The sequence below is a fragment of the Plecotus auritus genome (genome assembly GCF_963455305.1).
Source record: "Plecotus auritus genome assembly, chromosome: 8".
Classification (NCBI taxonomy): domain Eukaryota; kingdom Metazoa; phylum Chordata; class Mammalia; order Chiroptera; family Vespertilionidae; genus Plecotus; species Plecotus auritus.
Genome location: NC_137782.1, coordinates 69,007,649 through 69,031,044, shown reverse-complemented (window position 1 = coordinate 69,031,044; position 23,396 = coordinate 69,007,649). Strand labels below are relative to the sequence as shown.

Genomic DNA, 23,396 nt, shown 5'->3' with positions numbered 1-23,396 from the left:
GTGACAATGTAAACAGGTATAATCACTTTGGAAAGCTGGCATTATTAAAATTGAATACATTATACTTTATAACCCAATGATTATCTCTGGATATACACATATGAGAAACTCATGCATCTCTCCATCAAGACCCATGGACAAGAATATTCATAGCAGCATTTTAATGTAATAGCCCCAAATTAAAAATGACTCCAATATCCCTCAACAGGAAAATAGATAAATTGTAGTTAATTCCTAGTGAAATACTACACAATAATAGAATGACAAAACTACAGCCATATGTGGTTGAATATCACAAACATAGACTTTCATCCAGTTCCCCTCATATCTTGGTGTAGGGGAGATTCCATTTTCCATTGAAGTTGAGCATACCATGTGACTTGATCTTGCTAATGAAATGTGAATAGAGTTGATATGTGTCATATCTGGGGATAAGCTGTTAACAGTGAGTATGTATTCTCTGTCCTCCTTTCCTTCTGTGGTGGTGACCAATAGTGTGACAGATAGGGAAGCTTCTGTTAACTTGGGGTCCTGAATTTCAATGTACAGGTAATATGAGTGAAAAATAAACATGTTGTTTTGAGCCACTTCCATTTTGGCATTATTTGTTATTGCAACATTACCTAATCTATACTGACTAAAATAGAGCCCTTGTTTTTCCAAGCACACAGTTTTGTGAGGGCTTGAGCAAGTTCATTTTCCCTTTACTGACCTTTTAACCTATTTCCTCTAGGGAAAGATAAATGACCATAAGTAACTACGGTGGGTTTTTAGGTATTTAAAAGATAAAAGTCAGACTCCTCTGAACTTTAAAGACAATCCAAATTGATGGTCATTTGCAAAAAGGACTGACCTACACATTTTCCTATAGGTGGACTCTTAGGTGAGTAGTATGTCTTCTTGTGGGGAGGAAGAGAATGGAGATTAGGAGAGGGACATAGGATGCTAATAGACCTACTTAGTCCTGAAGTGATTTTTTTCTTGCCAGTTCCTCTGCATCTCCTTTCCCATAACCCAGAAGGCTGGTGGAGAGTGAGTTCTCAGTGTGGCTCACAGACCTAAAAATCTGCCACCTCAGTATTTTTCAAACTTATCAAATGGCAAGAATTACCCAGATAATGATTGTAAATACAAATCCCCAGCCTAGCTGGCATGCATCGACCTATTAACCAGGAGATCATGGTTTGATTCCCGGTCAGGGCATATGCCTGGGTTGTGGGCACGATCACCAGTGTGTGGGACAGCCAATCAATGATTCTCTCTCCTCATTGATGTTTCTATCTCTCTCTCCCTCTCCCTTCCTCTCTGAAACCAATAAAAATATATTTTAAAAAATACAAATCTCTGGAACCTACTTTGAACCTAATTTTCAAAAAGCAGTAAAGAATAAAAATCAGTGAGTCTAAGAAAAATAAAACGGGAAAAGGGGAATGACTTTGAGGAGACTCAGAAAGGTCCTAATTGGAAATGGGCGCATAGTGCACCAGAAACTCCATTTGTGTCACACATCGTTCTTCTGGTTGTACATTTTAGCAGCTTAAAAAAGAAAAGAGATCTGCCCTGGCTGGGTGGCTCAGTTGGTTGGAGTGTTGTCCCAAACGCCAAAAATTTTCAGGTTCTATTCCCGGTCAGGGCACATACCTAGGTTTCAGGTACGATCCTGGTTGAGGTGTGAAAGGGAGGCTGCTGATCAATGTTTCTCTCTCACATCGATGTTTCTCTCTCTCTCTCCTCCCTTCCTCTCTCTCTAAAATAAATAAAAAAAAGAAGTAAACAAAACATAATCATTATAACTACTTAATTCATGCTCAGTATTACCCTACCAAGCAGGACAAGGAATAACACTATAGAGGTTCTAAATAACAGTTAATAAAAATAATTATTTTTATTTATAATTAATAATTATAATAATTTATAATTACAATAATAATTATTTTTATTTATAATCATATGTGGAAACATACACTACAATTATATTCAGCATCCAAGGGACACTGGAAATATGCACTCTTTATTAAACTACAGAAATAAAAACAAAACTCAGTATATTCCCCAAAAGGAAAAGGGAGTGAAAATTGTGATAAAAGTGAAAGAAGTTTAATTTTTTAAAAAGGCCTAAATAAGTAAAATGTGAGTTTAGAAAATAATCTTTATTTGAAAAAATAAGTCCAATGAGAAATTTTAAAAGCTACATGTTATCTATTAATGCCTGGTTTAGTACCTCAAAATTTAGCAACTTAACACTACAATAAGTACTCATTATCCCACATGGTTTCTGTGGGTGGGTCAGGAATCTGGGGGCAGCTTAGCTGGGTGAATCCACCTCAGTCTCATGATGGCACCCATCAAGATGAAGGTTGGGGTGGGGCTGCTGTCATCTGAGGTCTTGACATGGCTGGATCCACTTTCTAGAATCACATGGCCATGGGCACAAGGAAGGCCTCAGTTCCTCAGACCCTGACAGCTGGCTTCCTCCAATTGAGTAATAGCAGATGACACGAGCCAAGCCTCAGAGGCCTTCCATCATCACTTCTTTCTAAACATATGACCAGAAACAGCCATTTCTTTGTCTGTTTCTTAATTCTCACCCGAGGATATGTTTTGAGAGAGAGGGAAACATCGATGTGAGAGAGAAACATGGATCAGTTGCCTCCCATACTCACCCCAACCCCAACCTAGGTATGTGCCCTGACCAGGAATCAAACCCACAACCTTTTGGTGTATGGGATGACACTCTAACCAACTGAACCACCCAGCAAGGACCATTATCATTTCTATTTTATTTTTTTGAGAGGTGGGTCAGCCTTTATTGGTGAGCAGGCAGGGGGGGTTGGGGGCTCCCATGTAAGTCAGGATGCTATGAAGGAAGAAACCTCAGGCCCAACTGGGGAGGGGCTTCCTTCAGTCACCATGGGCACAGATGCGAATGAGGCTGTTACAGCAACTCCCACTCCATGATGGTCATCCAGACCCCCCTTCCCCAGCATGGGGATGGCAGGAGCAGTGAGGGGGATACTCTGAGGGGTGGCCACAAAGTCAGGCTGTACCAGGTCACATAGACCTGCAGTGACGGGACTTGCTTCAGGCAGGCAGGACACCAGGCATTGTGACCTGTGACCTCCTGAAAAGGGCAGTGAAGCAGCAGAAAGCAGCCTTAGGAGGTGAGCTGTGGAAGGAGTTGTGTCAGGGAAAAGCCAGTCTGCCCTCCACAGCCCCCCACAGCCCCCCAGCATGACGGACTAGAGGCTAAATTAAATGCCCAGGGGACACCAAGGGTATGGGTTGGGGGTGCAAGGAGGGGAGAGGCATGGAACAGCAGGGGCTTCCCACAGAACCTCGCAGCTCCCCTGGAGTGCTCTTAAAAATAAAAAAACAAAACCCCTAAGGAGTAGAATTCTACATAAAGAAAAACCTAGCATAGTTTCTTTTAAAAATAAGAGAAAACATGTGATTTGAATCAACAGTGTGGTCTACTTTGCAGGGTAGGTTTCCTTTAAGGGGAGAGGACTTGGAATGGTGCAAACACCAGGAACACCTGGAACACCTGGCTCCTCTGGACAGCAGCTCAGGCCTGTGCAGACTCCTCTTCACTGCCTCACTCACTTGCTCACTTGCTCACTCAGTTGGCGTTCTTCTGGCGGATGTTCTTGTCTTTGTCATTCATGTGCCCGCTGCTCTTCAGTGGAGCAGAGCTTGTGTCCTCATCATCCAGGACCTCATCCGGCTTCCGCCGCTTCTCATAGATGAAGATGATGGTGACAAGCACGAGCACCTCAGCCATGATACCCAGGAAGGGCCAGAGGGCAGCGAGGCAGTTGTGTACACGCAGTGTGATGATGGCCTGGTCAGTGCCCTCTGTATTGGTGCCATTGCAGGCATACTTGCCAGGGTCTGCCTCCACGTCAAGGTTCTGGATGTGCAATTCCATCTTGGTCTCAGAGGACACCACCAACTTGCTCTGGGACGCGTTGGTGAAAACCTGGACCCCATCATCGTTTATCTTGTACCACAACCAGTTGGTAACTGGGGGGAAAGACTCAGACTTGCAGGCAGCACAACTGTCTATCCTTCGGTGGCATGCTCTGACTTCTTCACAGCCTTAATCTTGAGGGGGGGAGGGCTCTTCACATTCATGCTGGCGGTTCTGCCTGTAGGTTCTGAGAGGAAGGTGCATAAGTACTGTCCTGCGCTCTCGTGGGTGTCTACCTCATACTGCGTTGTCACATCGGGCTTCGAGTCCTCCTGGAGCACCCCACCCTGTCCCCTTTCATCCAGCGGTGTCCCAGGATGTCAGTGTCACTAGAATCCAAGGTGCAGGTGAGGCATGTTTTGGAGCCAACATCAACTATGGAAATCGAGATATTGCTCCTTCGGTGGGGAGTCCCGTGGGTGCCTCCAAACACCTGGTGCTTCCTGACCCCGGTACTCCCCTATCATTTCTATTATTCATTACACAGGTCACCCCCCTAAACCCCATTCGATGTGGGAGGGCATTGGAGCTGGAATATCAGGAGGCAGGGATCTCTGGGGACCATCTTGGAGACTGAATATCATACTGTTGTGATTAACCTAGTTATTAATAACAGGAAAGGAGCAAAGGGAAGGCCAAATTGTTCAGGCATATTATTTGTGCAGCTTTGTCAGGAGATACTGATTTATTCCCTGTAGATCCTTGGGGGAAGGGACTGAACAGGGTGGAGAATAGACACATGCCCAGTCAAATCTGGGTGACATAGGAAAGGTACTTGTCTGTCAGTCACACCTGGGAACAGGTCATTGGCCAGAGTAGGCCTGGCCACTGCAAGCAGAGGAAGATTTGAGATATTTAATCTCCTTAACAAAGGAATTGGCTTTCTTGGCTTCTGGCACTCTTGGTTTGCTCTTGGTTTCTCTTGGCACTCTCGTGGCTCCCCTGCATTCTGCATTCATCTACACCATGTGGACCCCACACACAATGGACTGATGGACTACAACTAACCTGATGCTGTACTGAACCCAATCCTAACATGGAACAGAAACTTTGAATCTTGGCTTTGATTTTAGCTCTACTGAATCCCCACCTGCATTTCTTCCAGGACTGGATTAAGGGAAGTGGAACTTTGGAAACCCAGAGATGTAATTTCCCACAAATAAAAATCACTCATCCTCCCGTGCCAGTCTCAGAAAACTCTTTTTCGCCCTAGCCAGTTTGGCTCAGTGGATAGAGCATCAGCCTGTGGACTGAAGGGCCCCATATTCAATTCCAGTCAGAGGCATATATCTGGGTTTCAGGCTCGATCCCCAGTAGGGGACGTGCAGGAGGCAGCCAATCAATAATTCTCTCTCATCATTGATGTTTCTATCTCTGTCTCCCTCTCCATTCCTCTCTGAAATCAATAAAAATACATTACAAATTTTTTTTCAAAGGATCACTGTTAAAGAAAACTCCTTTTCTAGTGATATCTAAGGACACCACCCCTAGCACTCAGTGGGGAATGGGATACCCCACTTCCACCAATAACAATGCTACATAAATAAAAATTTGAGCTCACATGTCTGTAGTGCTTATTTTGAGCAAGGCACTGTCCTAACATATTAATACATTTAATTCTCCCTATAGCCCTGTAAGGTAAATATTGTTCTTGTTCTTATTTTACACATGAGAAAACTGAGGCACAGAGAAGTCCAGTTACTGGCCTAAAGCTCCACAGCTATTAGGGATGGAGGCAGAAATTGAACTCAGGTGACTTGGTGCCAAAGTCCAGCTGTCAACCAGAATATACCACCCGCCTCAATGGGATATTAAAACAAGGTGGGGGAGGATGGATGGGGGGGTGGGAAGAGATCAACCAAAGAACTTGTATGCATATATGCATAGCCCATGGACACAGACAATAGTGTGGTGAAGGTCTGGGGAGAGGTTGGGGGAGGGCTAGAAGAGGTCAGCGGGGGGTGTGGAGGGAGGGGGAAAGGTATATATGCAATCCTTTCAACAATAAAGATTTAAAAAACTAAACCAAAACCCCAAGGAGGATTAAATCAAGAGTTAGAAAGAAGATAAAAGCTTTTAGAGCAGGAAGCAAAAAAAATAAAGCAGGGCATAGAAGAGAGAAAGTGAGTGAAAATAAAGGAATAAAGTAGATCAATAAAATGGTGATAGTTTAAAATGGAAGCCATAATAAAAAAAGTAAGTAAATAAACAACTGAATAAAATGGAAGCCCTATAAGGCAAGAAGAAAAAAACAGTACAAAATTATAACTTCAAATTCTGCAAAGTAAGATTAAGAGTTTAAAAAAGAATAATCAAGGGAGAAGCACAAAGTTAAAATGAAAGAAGGGTTTACAAAGATAGAAAAGAACAGAAACCAGCCCTAGCTGGTTTGGCTCAGTGGATAGAGTATTGGCCTGCAGACTGAAGGGTCCCGGGTTCAATTCCAGTCAAGGGCACATGGCTGGGTTGCCGGCTCAATCCCCAATAGGGAGTGTGCAGGAGGCAGCCAATCAATGAGTCTCTCTCATCATTGATGTTTCCGTCTCTCTTTCCCTCTCCCTTCCTCTCTGACATCAATAAATATATTTAAAAAAAAACACAAAAACCCAGAAACCAAACCTATGCATAAAGGATACTCAGTGAGCAGGTCAAAAAGGATAGATACAGGGTAGGAAAGTCTTGCTAGAGGCAGCTGAGGAGGGACTGAAAGAAGGTTTTTAGGACACTTGAATCTCCTAGCCTGTCCTAAAATAGGCAGGAAAATTTCTGGAACCCACTTCATCTTCTGCCTCCATTCTCTGTGGCCTGGTCACCTCGGCTGGGCCCCTTACTTCCACCTCAGGAAGCATGGGACAGAGTTTTCTAGAATACTGCTTCTCAGTGGGGTCCTTGAACCAGCAACATCTGTCTATGAAGCTTGTTAGAATGCAGTCTCAGGTCTCACCTCGGGCCCACTGGGCTGATTCAGCATCTGCATTTAATAATATATATATATATATATATATATATATATATATATATATATATATATAATTTCAAAGAGGAAGGGAGAGGGAGAGAGAGATAGAAACATCAATAATGAGAGAGAATCATTGATCAGCTGCCTCCTGCATGCACCACCCTGGGGATCAAGCTGCAGCCCGGGCATGTGCCCTGACTGGGAATCAAACCATGACCTCCTGGTTTATAGGTCGACACTCAAGCACTAAGCCATGCCAGCCGGGCCCAGCTTCTTCATTTTAACAAGATCCCAGGGGATCTGGGTGTACGTTAGCATTGCTTTATAAGAAATAGCACATTTCTTTCTTTGACTTTTAATTTATGACGTATCTTAAATATCCAAAGAAGTATAAGAATAATGCAGCAAATGCTTAGGCACCTACAACTCACATATTACAAGTATTAGCATTTTGACAAATTTGCTTCAGATCTACTTTTTCCCCCTTAATAAAACATTAGATGTGTAGTTTCTTCCCACACCCACCCTCCTGCCCCCTTAGTTCTCTTCCCTTCCCTGGAGATAGCTGCTGCTAAGAAGTTGGTATGTTTCATCTCCTGTACTTTATTTGCAACTTTATTACAAAGTAGAGGCCTGGTGCACGAAATTCATGCAAGAGTAGGCCTTCCTTCCCCTGGCTGCCGGCACCAGCTTCCCTCTGGCACTTGGAACCTGGGCTTCCCTCGTAGCCCCGGCTTTGTCTGGAAGGTCGTCTGGTCTAATTAGCATATTACACTTTTATTATTATAGATGGTAGAATCCATAAGCACAGAATTGTTTTGTGTCATTTCATTTTACGTAAATAGTATCATACCCTATGGCTCTTTCTGCAACTTGGCTATTAACTCAGCAATGAGTCTTAAAGGGTTATTCGTGTTGATGTACGTAGGCTGAGTTCCCTCATTTTCATAGCTGTGTGGAATTCCTTTGGTTGCATTTTGTGAAATGTTTCAGTTCTCCAATTGAATGACAGTTAGGCTGTTCTCATTTTTTTGCTATTACAACAAAAAATAAAGCTGAAATGGACATTTCAGTCTCTATACACATATGTGTTTCACAACTGCAGATACCTAGAAGGGGGTTTTCTGGGTCACCCCATATTTAGATCTTTATTGGATATTGTTAATGGCTTTCCAAAATGGTTGAACCAATTTACTCCTGCCACCCATGGGTGAGCTTTCTTCTAGTTCACATCCTCATCCACACTTGACTGTGTTCCTGTGACCAGGAATTGAACCGGCGACCTTTCAGAGCACAGGACGATGCTCAATCAACTGAGCCACACCGGCAGGATTGTATAGGTGTTTTAGACACTGTGGGCTGGCTAACCAAATACCTGTTCTAACCCTTTTTGTCTGGCTTACTTCTAATATAGATTTGGAATATCCAAACTGATAGAGAATTTTTTAGTTTATTTGAGCCAAACTGAGTATAATTGCCAGGAAGCAGAATCTCAAATACTTTCAAGACCTGACAATATACAGGTTTTTAAAAAATATATATTTTATTGATTTTTTACAGAGAGGAAGGGAGAGGGATAGAGACTTAGGAACATTGATCAGCTGACTCCTGCACACCTCCTACTGGGGATGTGCCCGCAACCAAGGTACATGCCCTTGACCGGAATCGAACCTGGGACCTTTCAGTCCGCAGGCCGATGCTCTTTCCACTGAGCCAAACGGGTTAGGGCTGCAGGGTTGTTGTTGTTTTTTTATGCATTAGGAATTTAGGAGGGAACGTAGCAAAGATTACATGAAGGACAAGAAAGCAATTATCCCACCAGAGGGGTCTGCTTCCGAGGGAACACAAAAAAGAAGTCTAAGTGTTTTATAAAATGGTTGATGAATCTGAACTTACCACTTTCTTTTTTCTGAATCTACTGAGGTGACCATATGGTGTTTGCTTCTTTAATCTGCAGCTAAGTAAATTATATTGCTATTTTCTAATGGTCCAATTAATGACATCCTTGTCTTCCTGGGATAAACACTCCTTGATAATATTTGTTTTCAATGCTACTTCAATAACACTGCTGCAATTGGTTAGCTAAGGGTTTATTCATAAGTGTTACATCTATATAAGTGAAACTGAGCTATCGCTTTTCTCCTTTCAAAGACTGTCCTTTCTGGCATGGAGTCAGGGTTACACTAGCAGTAGCTCGTGTCCAGCCTCTTCCACATTGTTGACTCTTGTTTCTTGGTTTTAGTAAGAGAGGTTTTCTGTTCCTTGAAGGTGATAAAAGTGCATATGAGGACATCTGGATTTGGTGGAGTAATCTGTGGCTAAAATTTCTTATTCAAACTTAATTTCTTTAATGTATAATAAGTCTAGTCAGGTTTTCTATTTCATGCAAAATATTTGGTAATTGATGTTTTTCCAGGTAGCTATCTACTTTATCTCATTTTTCAAACATACAGTTTAACATACGGAGTTCAAAGCTTTAGAGGGAGAACTGCTTCTCTGTCCTCCCTTGTCAGGGTTGGGCAGACATGGATAGGTGCAAAGAAAAAAGATGCTTTTATTTGTCTCTGCTGAGCCCCAACTTCAAGAAGACACAGGGGACTCTAGCCGGTTTGGCTCAGTGGACGGAGCGTCCGCCTGCGGATCAAAGGGTCTCAGATTCTATTCCAGTCAAGGGCACATACCTTGGTTGCAGGCTCCTCCCCAGCCCGGGTCCTGGTCTGAGTTCGTGCAGGAGGCAACCAATCCGATGTGTTTCTCTCACATCGATATTTCTCTCTGTCTTTCCCTCTCTCTTCCACTCTCCCTAAAAATCAATGGAAAAATATCCTCAGATGATAATAAATACATAAATAGGTACTTCTCCTACTGATCTCAACTTCAGTTTTAAAAAAAAGAAGACACGGGGGAAGAGCCATTCATTTCTCAAATACTCCTAGTTATACTCACTGTAACTTTTTAAAAGCTCACGAAATCACCTGGATGTTCTGAGTGTGTAGGGACAGGTGAACAAAGGTCCTCAGGCCAGGTAGGAACGCCAAGGGTGACTTCCGACAAAGGTAACACTGCCTGGGCGGAGAGGAGGTTTTCCTGGCTGGGCTCAGAGATAAGGCAGGACCTCACCTGGCACGACCGGCACGGAAGCTGTGGCCATAAGATGGAGACCTGGAGCCAGGTCAAGGAGGTGGAATTTTATCCTGGAGTTAGCTGGCCTTCCACCTTTGGTCAAATGCATCATTTTGGAGAGAATTACAGGGCAGGAGAGGAAGACAAGACAGACATTTTCTTGCTACTTTTCTTTTTTCCTCCCCAGAGGGAGGCCCTTTATTACAAGCAGAGCTCAGTGGGGGCAAACCTGACAGGCAGAGCCCCTTCTATTCACTCCCTCTTCTTGCTACTTTTAAACCCAGTTTCAAAGATTGCTTGGGGCAAAGGAGAGATAAGGTCAGGAAGAGGCAGTAGGGGCAGTGTCCCCAGAAGAGCTGAGTCTCAGGTATGACCAGGATGTAGAAAGCCTGAAGTTAAGTGGAGGCTTTGGCTTGGGTTGTTGGGAGGAGAGGTTGTGAATGTGGCCTTGAACAAGAATGCCCAGGGGGTTTGGGAAATCCAGGCCTTTGTAGCTGTGTGACCTTCGGCAAGTTACTTAACTCCCCAAATCTTGGAATACCAGATTGTGGCCTCTGATTTTCTTTTCTTTTTTTTTTTAAAAAAATGTTTTTATTGATTTTTTTTAAACCAAGAAAAAGGGAGAGGAATAGAGAGATAGAAACATTGATGGGGAAAAAAAAAAGAAACATTGCTGAAAGAGGAACATCATAGATCAGCTGCCTCCTGCACACCCCTTACTGGGGATAGAGCCCGCAACCCGGGCATGTGCCCTAACCAGGAATCCAACTGTGACCTCCTGGTTCATAGGTCGATGCTCAACCACTGTGCTACACAGGCCAGGCTGATTTTTTAAGAGAAGCATGAAATCTAGCTTTTTTTAGCCAATTTAAGAAAAAATATTTGTATTGGTTTTTAGAGAGAGAAGAAGGGAGACGGAGAGAGAGAGCAAGAAACAACGATGTGAGGCTATAACATTGATGGGCTGCCTCCTGCATGCACGCCCCCTACTCAGGATTGAGCCTGAAACCTGGGCATGTGCTCTGACCAGGAATGGAACTGGCAACCAGGACAGTGCCCAACCAACTGAGCCACACCAGCCAGGGCAAATCAAGTCTCCTGACTTTTTAATCTTGACAACCAGAATTTTTTTATTCCAGCATCCAAAATCTATATATATAAAAGGATAAGTGACTGGCCGACCAGCCAACCAGCCAACTGGCTAGTAGTTATGACGTACACTGACTACCAGGGGGCAGACACTCAATGCAGGAGTTCCTCTCACACTCCGGGAACCCTTGGGGGATATCGGAGAGCTGGTCTTGGCCCGATCCCTGCAGGCCAGGCCAAGGGACCCCACCTGCCAGAGGGACCCCGCTCACTCTGCAGATGCCCTTTGAGCCCCAGCACTGCCCCAGGTGTGGCCAGCCAGGGAGGGACCACGGGAGGTTGGCTCCAGGGCATGTCCGGCCCGTCTTGCCCAGTCCTGCCCCACCGGCCACCTTCTAATTAATTTTCTTTCAATGTGCATGAATCTGTGCACTGGGCCACTAGTCTTTTAAATAATCTTTTAAATAAAAGATTAATAAAAGGTTAGTTTTTGTAGCCTTGGCTGGCTTATAGGGCTCTAGCAGCCTTGAACTTCTGGCCCTTGGAGCACAGGTAGGATTTGGTGTGGTTGTGAGGGGCTCCTGGGGCCTTGCAGAAATGCTTGTGCATCTCTCAGCCTTTGTGAGGACCAGAAAGCAGGATTGTGCTGCTGTCCTTAGGGGAGTCCAGGGCCAGACTGCCCAAGGTGAGAATCTTGCCCCGGCCTTGAGAATGCAGCTCCAGGTGCAGCTTCTCAAAGGAAGTGAACGCACCTTCAGTTTGGATGCGTCCTGCGTGCCCATGTTATTGGTTACTAGAGGCCCAGTGCACAAATTCGTGCACCAGTGGGGTCTCTCGGCCTGGCCTGCGGGATCAGGCTGAAACCACTCTCCAACATCCCCCGAGGGGTCCTGGATTTCAAGAGGGCACAGGCCAGGCTGAGGGACCCCATAGGTGCACGATTGGGGCCTGGGAGGGACGTGGAAGGTTGGCCAGCCTGGGAGGGACTGCGGGAGGGCTCCAGGGCGTATCTAGCCCATCTCGCTCAGTCCTGATTGGCTGGACCCCAGCAGCAAGCTAACCTACTAGTCTGAGTGTCTGCCCCCTGGTGGTCAGTGCACGTCATAGCGAGTGGTTGAGTGGCCTTAGCATATCATTAGCATATTACACTTTTATTGGTTGAACAGATGACCGGACACTTAGCATATTAGGCTTTTATTATATAAAATAGTCCCTACAACCACAGAGGTTTTGCCTCTAGCCAGGAAGCTTCCTCTCCTGGATCATCTGGGAAAGGGACAGAGGCAGCTGGTTGGTGCAACTCATGAACGAACAACCTCTTCAACACTACTTGGCTGAAGGTGGGGTTGGCTTGTCTGGCTAGAAACCTGTACAGTTTGATCAACAGCCTTAGATGGATGTCCTGGCTCTAGAGCTCCTCGCACTGGACTTTGGGTCATTGTTGTGGTGCATGTGGACTCATTCCCATGATGGCGCCTCCTGCTTCAACAGGTCCGGAAAGTGACAATCCGTTTTAAAAATTGTGCTAAATTCTGAGAGAAGGATTTGGGTGCAAGTGGTTTGTTTGTGAAGTGAGCTTGGGATATGCTAGGAAGGGAGTGAGGAAGTGAGAGAGGGAAAGAAAGACAGCCAGGAACGGGTGGGCCATCCCATCAATGACTACTGCAGGCTACTGCAGCCAAAGACTGCTGAGAAGCCCTGGGAACCGGAATAGAACTCCAGTTCTGAGTTCTCCCGCCAGAAGGTGGGAGGGGAGCTGGGATGTTAAGATACGCCTCCTGGGTGGCAATAATTACCCCTGCAGGGCCTGTCGCGAGTGCTTCCAGGAGTTTCCCCCTTCTGTCAAGCCCTTAGGCACAGAAGCACACTGGTGAGTCTGTAGGCACACACTGAAAAGATAAGATCCAAGGGATGCAGACATTTGATCTTTCCCACAGTCTTGAGGAAGGTACTATTTATGGGACCTCAGGCAGTTAGTTGTCCTTTCTGAGCTTAGGTGTCTTATCTGTTATATAGGGACAATAATTGTGCCTGTATAGGTTTGTTGTGAGAGTTAATCAAGAGTAACAATTGTAAAGTCTTTGGAACAGTGAATACCTCAATCACAGTAAAGTGCTCAATAAATGTTACTACTACTACTATTATTTTTCACTATGATTATAATTGGCACATTTCACAGGTGAGATATCTGATGACCAGGGAGGAAGATTTTGTGGTTGAAAAAATTAAATAGTTAAGCCCTGGCCAGTTGTTCAGTGGTTAGGGCTTTGGCCCCCAGACCAAAAGGTTTTGGGTTCAATTCCTGGTCAAGGGCATGTACCTCAGTTGCAGGCTTATTCCCCATGTCAGGGCATGGGCACATGTGGGAGGCAACCAATTGAGGTGTCTCTCACATTGCTGTTTCTCTCTCTCTCCCCCTCCTCCGTCCCTTACACTCTCTCTCTAAAGATCAATGGAAAAAATATTCTCAGGTGAGAATTTAAAAAATAATAATTAAATAGTTAAAAGAAAATGGCATGGATATTCCATCTCTTCCAAGCTCACATAGCTGGGTTTTTCCAGTCTGGAGGGATGGTAGAATGCTGTTTTTTTTCATGCCTGTCCTCATTGCCATAGCATAAATTTATCACTCACACCCAGACTTTTTCATTACTTTCTTCTTCTTCTTCTTCTCTCTCTTTTTTTAATTCTCACCTGAGGATATTTTTTTCCATTGATTTTTACAGAGTGGAAGGGAGGGAGAGAGAAAGAAAAGCATCAATGTGAGAGACATTGATTGGTTGCCTCCCTCACAGGCCCTGACCTGAGCTGAGGGATCGAACCTGCAACCCAGGTATGTGCCCTTGACCAGGAATAGAACCCGTGACCTTTCAGTCTGCTGGCTAATGCTCTAACCACTGAGCAACCAGCTAGGGCTATACTTTGTTTAGAGGACTGTCCTATATCTCTATGGGCCACTGGAACTGCTCTGCCCATAAGAAAGGACAGGAGCTTATTTCTTGGCTGACAAGTGCTGGAACATGAGCACCCAGCTCCCTTGTCTTGAGTAGGAACCAACTTGGAGCTATAATTTATGCACCAGCACTCCCCTGTGGGATCAGGCTAAGGCCTCAAATCACCCCTGTCTTAGGTCCTGTTCCTTTCTTATTTTGTTTTCCCCCACTGCCTTAACAATTTCTCCTGGGAGCCTTTCCTTCATAAATCACTTGCAAACAAACTTATCTGAGGTCTGCTTCTGGGAAATCTGATCAAAGACATTGGGTCTTAAGAATGATATACAAGGCTCTCAGGAGTTTGGTCTAACCTCTTTCTTTGGTTTCATGTGCTTGACATCTGTGAATGAACCATGCCTGTATTAGTCTTGTGGATTGCTTGGAAAAGAGAAAATTTGACTGCCAAATGAGACATCACAGTGTAGATTAGCCAAGAAACTCATGGGAATGGAGCAGGGGCTAACCTGAGAGCAGGTGGGAAGAACTGACCAAAGAGAGAAGGATAACGTGAAGATTTAGCACAAACATCAGAATTTAAAATCCAACAAAGATACTAAAAGTCACTTGTAATCCTATCATCCATAGATAATTACTATAAATATTGATATTGTATTATATTCCTATTAGTTACATATTGCTGTACAACAAATGATCTCAAAAAGCAGAGGCCTAAAACAACAGTAGCTATTTATTAACTCACTTACTTTTGGTGGGTCAGGAATTCTGGAGCAGCTTTGCTGGGTGGTTCAGGCTCAGGGTCTCAGGATTCTACAGTCAGCTGAAGGTCTGACTTGGACTGAAGGATCCTCTTCCAAGATAATATGCTTACATCATCTGTTGGCAGAAGGCCTCAGTTTCTTGCCACAGGAATCTCTCCATAGGGCTGCTTGAGCATCCTCCAAACATGGCTGCTAGCTTCTCCCAGGTACTAGTGTGGGTACGGGAGGCAACCAATTGATGTGTCTCTCTCACATTGATGTTTTTTCTCCCCCCCCCCCCCAGCCTCTAAAAATCAATGAAAAAAATATCCTCAGGTAAGGGTTAACAAAATGAAACAAAAAAGATGCATAGGAAAAATAGTCCCTCTTCTTCATTTGGGCATTACCATAAATGCATGTTACACCTGGACCCATGGAGCCATCTTGCAACCATGAGGGTACTTAGGCTGATATGTTGATGAAATGGCATGAGATGGATGGAAAGATGAAAATCACTTGAGACCTTGAAGACCTTGAAGATGTAACCCTATACTTACCTTTGGGCTTCTTGTTAGCAGAGAGAATACATTTTTCTTACCTCCTTATGTACTTTATTCCTTATACATAGATAGGACCCGGTGTTCTTTGTTATTTTCAGCCAAAAGTAATCTAATTTATATACATTTTAATCTGCTTTTGACTTAGATTTTGTGAACACTTTTTTCTGTTAGATATTTTTGTATATCATCAAGTAAAATGATTGCATAGCACTTGTGCTGAAATGTATTTTACAATTTCCCTGTTATTCGATATATAAATTTCCTATTTTTACTATTACAAAAATATATGTAACATATTTTTTAATGAAAAAAACGTTCTAAGTTACCAATAATTATTTTTTAAATATATTTTTATTGATTTCAGAGAGGAAGGGAGAGGGAGAGAGAGAGAAACATCATTGATGAGAGAGAGTCATCTATTGGCTACTTTCTACATGCCCCACACTGGGGATTGAGCCTGCAACCCAGGCATGTGCCCTGACCGGGAATTGAACCATAACCTCCTGGTTCATAGGTTGACGCTCAAACATTGAGCCACACGAGCCAGGCTCATTTTTAATTTTTTGAGAAAACTCCATATTGTTTTTCATAGTGGCTACACCAGTTTGCATTCCCATCAACAGTGCCCAAGGGTTTCCATTTGTCCACATCCTCCCCAACACTTGTTTGTTGATTTACTAATAGCCATTTTGACAGGTGTGAGGTGATGTCTCATTGTGTAACATTAAAAGGTGAGTACCTTTAAAGTTTTACAATATATATTACTAAGATTTCCAGAAAGGTTGTGCCACTTAAAATTCCCACCAATGTGTGGGAGAATTTCATTTTTTCACACCTTTATCAATACTGGATATTATACTTTCAGAAATTTTTGCCGATTTGAGAGGCAAAACACCATGAGGAATGAGGAGAATTCGCCCCTTCTATACTTCTTTAGTCCTTCTGGCTGGACTAATAGTAAAATAAAATTGACACAAGGCTAGATTAACAGGAGGGAAAAAAACAATTTAATGTGTGCACACAGGAGAATAGCAATAGGATGTTTAAGTTATAAAATGAGGTTCAAAGAAATTATTGATGTAGGTATCCTTTTATACTGTTTAAACAAAGAACAATACATTTGTGAGAAATTGACAGGACAAAGAAAGTTAGTGCCCATTAGAAAGGAATCTAAGCCGAGACCGGTTTGGCTCAGTGGATAGAGCATCGGCCTGCGGACTGAAGGGTCCCGGGTTCGATTCCGGTCAAGGGCATGTACCTTGGTTGCAAGGCACATCCCCAGTGGGAGGTGTGCAGGAGGCGGCTGATCGATGTTTGTCTCTCATCGATGTTTCTGGCTCTCTATCCCTCTCCCTTCCTCTCTGTAAAATATCAATAAAATATATTTAAAAAAAAAAAAAAGAAAGGAATCTAAGCAAGGTTTAGGTTTAGGTAGTAAATTAGTAAAGGAGGTACAAGGCTTGTTTATAGAAGCTTTTTTATACTGGATTTAAAAAAAACTCTTGGGATAAGGTTATCTTTCAGCCCTCAGGAGCACTGAAAAACCTTGTCACACAGAGAATTATTTTCTGCATTTCAAGAGTCAGAGAGTTCATCCTGCTACCAGTGCTTCTCCAAAGATTTTAATTCAAAGAATCAATATGCCATTAGAGCATATCTTGGGCCCTGACAACATGCTATTGTGTTGTGTTTTGTGTGTGTGTGTGTGTGTGTGTGTGTGTGTGTGTGTGTGTGTGTGTGTGTGTGTTATTGATTTCAGAGAGCTGGGAGAGGGAGAGAGAGAGAGCAACATCAATGATGAGAGAGAATCATTGATTGGCTGCCTTCTGTATGTCCCACACTGCGAATCGAGCCCCACAACCCGGGCATGTGCCCTTGACCGGAATTGAACCTGGAACCCTTCAGTCTGCCTGGCCAGGACTGTTGTTTGTTTGTTTTTTAATTTTTAGAGAGAAAGAGGAAGGGAGAGATTAACCTGGATTTGTTGTTCTACTTATTTATGCATTCATTGGTTGTTTCTTGTATGTGCCCTGACTGGGGATTGAACCCACAACCTTGGCAAATCAGGACAAACCTCTTAACCAACTGAGCTATCCAGCCAGGGCCTATTGTGTTTTGATTTACATTTCCTTATGACCAGTATTTGTCATGATAAAAATTAGAGATTATAAAAATGTTGTATCTTAATTATTTTTATCACTGAAGAAATCTGTATTTAGAAACCTAATTGTGGACTCTATTTTTATGCCCTGAGTAAGCAGATAAGCTTTTCCACATATATTTTCTGTTTATAGAAACCAAGTAGAAAAGACACTATGGGGAACAAACAGGACAGTTAGCAGCTTGGGGACAGCATTTTGACATGTGGTGACAGAAGGTTGCTCTAGCAGACACTGTCCTAAGAGGCTGTTCAATTGTCCAAAGGAGTGTCTGCAGAACAGTGGTGAGGCAACCCCCAAAGGCAGGCGGCTGTAAGCACTGGGAGAATAAACAGTCCATTTCAAATTAGAATCTCAGGCAGCCATCACCATTTTCTAACATGGAATTCCACACCTCGGTATTTTGGATTTAGATTCTAGAATAAACTTTTTATTAAAAGAAAACCAGGCCTGGCCAGTGTGGCTCAGTAGTTGAGCATCAACCTAGGAACCAGGGGGTCACAGTTTGATTCTGGGTCAGGGCACATGCCGGGGTTGTGGGCTCGATTCCCAGTGTGTGGCATGCAGGAAACAGCTGATCAATGATTCTCTCTCTCTCTCATCATTGATGTTTCTATCTTTCTCTCCCTCTCCCTTCCTCTCTGAAATCAATAAAAATGTATTTTTAAGAAAAGAAAATCAGAACAAACAAATATAGATCTCACCTATCCAGAGACAACACCATGCTAAATGTCTCAGGAGGCTTTTTCCCACAAAGAACTACTTGTCCTGAGTTGATGGAGGTTCAGTTAATTCATGTTTTCCCCATCGTCTCTTTTCCATTTATTAAACAAAAACATTTTATCAAAAATCCACCATGTGTGCCCTGGCTGGTGTGGCTCAGTGGATTGGAGCATCGTCTCGTGTACCAAAAGGTTGTAGGTTTGATTCCCAGTCAAAGCACATACTTAGGTTTTGGGTTCGATCCCCGGTCCCAGAGCATAGGGGAGGCAACCAATCAATGTTTCTCTCTTACATGGATGTTACTCACTCTCTCTCTCTCTCTCTCTCTCTCTCTCTCTCTCTCTCTCTCAGAAATCAATGAAAAAGATGTCCCTGGCAGGGGATAAAAAAAAAACACAAAAACCCCACCATGTGCAAAAATGAGTGTAGGTCTGATAGGGTTGCCAGATTTAGCAAATAAAAATACAGGAGGCCCAGTTAAATGTGAATTTCAGATAAATAATAACCAATTTTTAGTATAGTATGTCCCCAATATATATGGCGACCCTAGTGAGAATGACTCCTATTTGTGCATTCTTTCCATTTCCTTGAGAAGATAAGTATCTTCTGATACTTTTCTGAGGCTATTCTGGGAACCACATGAAAATGAAATGCAATCTTTATACAAAAGACTTGCACAAGGATGTTTGTTGCATATTGTAATAAATGGTGGTATTTGTGCAATGGAACACTGTGCAGCAGTGAAAAAGAATGAACTACTGCCTGGCTGCATTGAACATTGTCCCATGCATGGTCACCGGTTCGATTCCCAGTCAGGGCACATGCCCAGGTTGCAGGCTTAATCCCCCAATTAGAGGGTATGTTTCTCTCTCATCATTGATGTTTCTATCTCTCTCCCTCTGCTTTCCTCTCTGTCTAAAAATAAATGGGGGAGGGGGAGTAAAAAATAACAACAAAGAATGAACTACTGCCATTTGCCAAGACACAGATGACTCTCAGACATAATGTTGGGTGAAAGCAGCCAACTCAAAGAGCTATGCTGTATGATTCTGTTTATACACAGTTAAAAAAAATGGGGAAAAAAATAGCCCTCACCGGTTTGGCTCAGTGACTAGAGTGTCAGCCTGCGGACTGAAGGGTCTTGGGTTTGATTTCGGTCAAGGGCACAAACCTTGGTTGCAGGCACTATCCTGGCCCTGGTGGGGGCCTTGCCAGAGACAACCAATCGATGTGTCTCTCTTACATTGATGTTTCTCTCTCTCTCTGTCTTTCTTCCTCCCTTTCTCTCTCTCTAAAAAAAAAAAAGGGCAAAAAGTAAACAAATAAATAAGCTTGGCTGGTGTGGCTCAGAGGTTGAGTATCAACCTATGAAGTAGGAGGTCACAGTTCAATTTCTAGTGAGGGCACATACCCAGGATTGGAGTGCAGGAGGCAGCCTATTATTGTTTCTCTCTCATCAATGTTTCTATCTCTGTATTTCTTTTCCTTCCTCTCTCTCTCAAATAAATAAAAAACATTTAAAAAAAACAAAACTAAAATGGGCGAAACTCACTGATGGTGATAGAATAGTGGTTTCCATGGAGAGGTGGGTAATGATGGGCAGAGGGCACAGGAACTTTCTGGGGGTCTGGAGATATGGATATTTTGATCTGGGTAGTACTTACACAGGTGCACCCATATGTAAAAATTCATCAACCAGCACCTTAATCAGTGCATTATATTGTAAGTATATTATGCCTTAGTTTGAAAAAAGAGCCTAACCTCTCTCAGACCAACAGTTTTCTCTAGGCCAGTTTTGTGCATGAACCCATTTTTGCACCATGATTTTCCTCTCTAATGCGTCATCTTGGCTGAGTACAAATTCTCTTTTTTTTAGAGAGAGAGAGGGAGAGAAAGAAACAGAGAGAGAAACATGGATTTGTTGTTGTTCCTATTCATGCATTCATTGGTTGTTTCTTGAATGTGCCCTGACCAGAAATCAAACCCACAGCCTTGGCATATCAGGACGACACTCGAACCAACTGAACTACCCAGCCAGGGCCTGCTGAGTACAAATTTTTAAGGGGTGTGTTATTGCTGGAGTGTCCCCATCAACTATGGAGATGATGTCCTATGTCCTCTTCACCTGCTGTCCTCTCCTGCCTAAATGAGTTTCCTGTGCTGAAGGAGTCCCCTGGGACTCATTCCTGAGCCTTTGCTCTTCTCTATCTATGCTCCCTCCCAAATGATCCTATTGAATCCATTGGCTTTAAATATCACACAGTTCTGAGTACTGATGATTCCCATGTACATAACTCCAGCCCAGTCCTCCTCCCCATAAACATGAATCTGGTGTCAGTAATCCAATTATTTCCCCTGGGGACATCACAGGTTGGAAGTCTCCTACACTGTCCCTCTCCTGAACCCTCCTCCATCCATCATCTGGATGGAGAGGTCCCTCATTTACCTGGCTGCCCAAGCTCCAACCTTGATTCCTTCCTTTCCTTTATCTCCATATGTAGTCCTCTAGCAAGCCCTTTATGTTTATCTTCACAGAGTACTTTGACTCTGCCCCTTGTCTCCATTCCCACTGTTCTTACCCTAGGCCAACCCTATGTTTTCCACCTGAATTATGTAACTCTTCCTGTGCTATTTGCTTTACCCTTGGCCCCTCCAATCCATTGGGGACATCACAGGTTGAAGTCCACGGGGGAGTGGAGTGATCCTCTAACAACTTCCTATCATAATGAGGACTGCTCTATCTGGTCCTCTCATGACCTTTTCTTCAATCTCATCTCATATTATTTTCCCACTTTCCAATGACACCAGCTGTTTTTCAGTTTCTCTAATGTGACATATTCTTTCCTGCCTCAGGACTTTTGTACTTGCTGTCTCCTCTTTTTCGAATGATCTTTTCCCAGCTCCTTTTATAACTGGCTTCTTCAGGTCTCAGCAATGGTGTTCCCTCTTTAGTCCTTCTTTACCACCTTACCTAAGATGCCTGCCCCCCAGATCAGTCAGCCCCTTTATTTTTCCTTTTTAGCACTTACAACTGTGTGAATTCAACACATGTCACCCCAAGATATGCTTCTATAGTACACAGATTGTTTGAATTAAAGGCAACTTTAGCTGAGGGCTCCACTCCCTGGCTCTCCCTTAACTACCTAGAAGAACTTGAATTAGGGACCTTGCCCATAATAAGAGATTACCAGAAATAACATCTTTTGACCTATCTGTAGGAAAGAACAAACTTTTATTTACTAAGCATCTGCTCTTCTTATCACCCTGCAATGATCCTTTGAAGCCCCCAAGGTACCAAGGTACCTCACCTCACCCCTGGCTCAGGATGTCTTAATACCCATGTTCCCTTTCTATTTCTGAACCTCTCCTGCATATGGGATCTCTGACTCTCTCATGTAAGCAGGGTTCCCATACATATGTATGTATTAAAATTGGTTATTTTCTCTTGCTAATCTGTCTCATGTCTATTTGATTATTAGACCAGCCAGATAAACCTTGAGGTTATAGAAAATTTTGTTCTCCCCCAAACCACAAATATAATTATTATTTAAAAAAATATGTTTGCCCTAGCCAATTTGGTTCAGTGGATAGAGCGTCGGCCTGCGGACTGAAGGGTCCCAGGTTCAATTCCGGTCAGGGGCACATGCTCGGGTTGTGGGCTCGATCCCCAATAGGGGGCATGCAGGAGGCAGCCTATCAATGATTCTCTCTCGTCATTGATGTTTTGATCTCTCTCTCCCTTCCTCTCTAATATCAATAAAAATATATTAAAAATATGTTTATTGATTTTTAGAGAGAGAGGAAGGGAGAGAGATAGAGAGATAGAAACATCAATGATAAGAGAGAGCCCTAACCGGTTTGGCTCAGTGGATAGAGCATCGGTCTGCGGACTGAAGGGTCCCAGGTTCGATTTTGGTCAAGGGCATGTACCGTGGTTGCGGGCACATCCCCTGTGGGAGGTGTGCAGGAGGCAGCTGATGGATGTTTCTAGCTCTCTAATAAAAATATATTTTAAAAAAATGATGAGAGAGAATCATCAATCGGCTCCCTCCCACATGCCCCCCACCAGGGATCGAGCCCACAACCCCACATATGTGCCCTTACTGGGAATCGAACTGTGACTTCTTGGTTCCTCAAGAATGTTGATGCTCAACCACTGAGCCATGTCGCCTGGGCTATAATTATTTTTTACTTGTTTATTTACTAGATGCCATTTCATGTCTTACAACACAGGCCCACTGAGCACTTAGAGCCCAGTCAAATAATGGGGATACAATTATTTCTCTTTTGTTCCCCCATACTTACTAGTATGCTAGCTCAATGAGGGCAGGTGAGGTGAATTTTTTACCCACCATTTTGTCATTGGCATCTAGACCTGTGCCTGCCAGGTAGCATGTGACCAGTAAAGAGTGGCTGTGCTAATATCAGAAGAGTGAATGGTGCAGCCAACAATCTGGGCTCAAAGACCTGAATTTCAAGTGACCTTACATAATCAGAGATCTTATCAAAAACAAAGAGAATGAAATTTAATGCAGACAGAGTACAAACATAGTCTAGGGGAAAACTGAGTATGTGATATTATGGCTTAAAGAAAATTGGGGGTGTAGTCCTACAACTAGATTGGGCCCCTTATACTAATTAATACCTTGTATTTGTAAAGCACTATAAAAACATTTACAGAAAGCACGTTCACAATAATCATATCATTTAATCCTCACACTCACCTACGTGGTAGATGGGGCAGACAGAATTATCTTGAGTTGGCATATTAGGAGTCCTACCTGGAGATTGTAAAATAATTTCTCCAAGGTCACCCAGCAAGGCAGAGATGGGGCAGAGCACCCTATGCCTTTCCTCCATGGCTGCATGAGTTGTACGATACATTTGTTCTAGGACCAAAGGAATATTCAAAATTAAACCTTTGCTCGGTGGTTAGAGTGTCAGCCACTCACTGAAGGGTCGCAGGTTCCATTCCAGGTCAAGAATAGGTATCTGGTCCAGCCGGTGTGGCTACAGTGGTTGAGCATCAAACTACTAGTATGAACCAGGAGTTAACGGTTTGATTCCCGGTCAGGGCACATGCCCGGGTTGTGGTCTCCCTTCTGCTCTCCCTTCCTCTCTG

At 43.4% G+C, this 23,396-nt stretch overlaps 1 pseudogene across 1 annotated transcript; it reads right to left on the bottom strand.

Moving 5' to 3' along the window:
* Nucleotides 1–3,358: 3,358 nt before the first annotated feature.
* On the bottom strand, nt 3,359–23,134 carry LOC308256583 (basigin-like; annotated as a pseudogene). The gene is made up of 2 exons: nt 22,999–23,134; nt 3,359–4,345 (listed from the first exon to the last, which is right to left on the bottom strand). The product of its transcript is annotated as a basigin-like (transcript).
* Nucleotides 23,135–23,396: the final 262 nt, after the last annotated feature.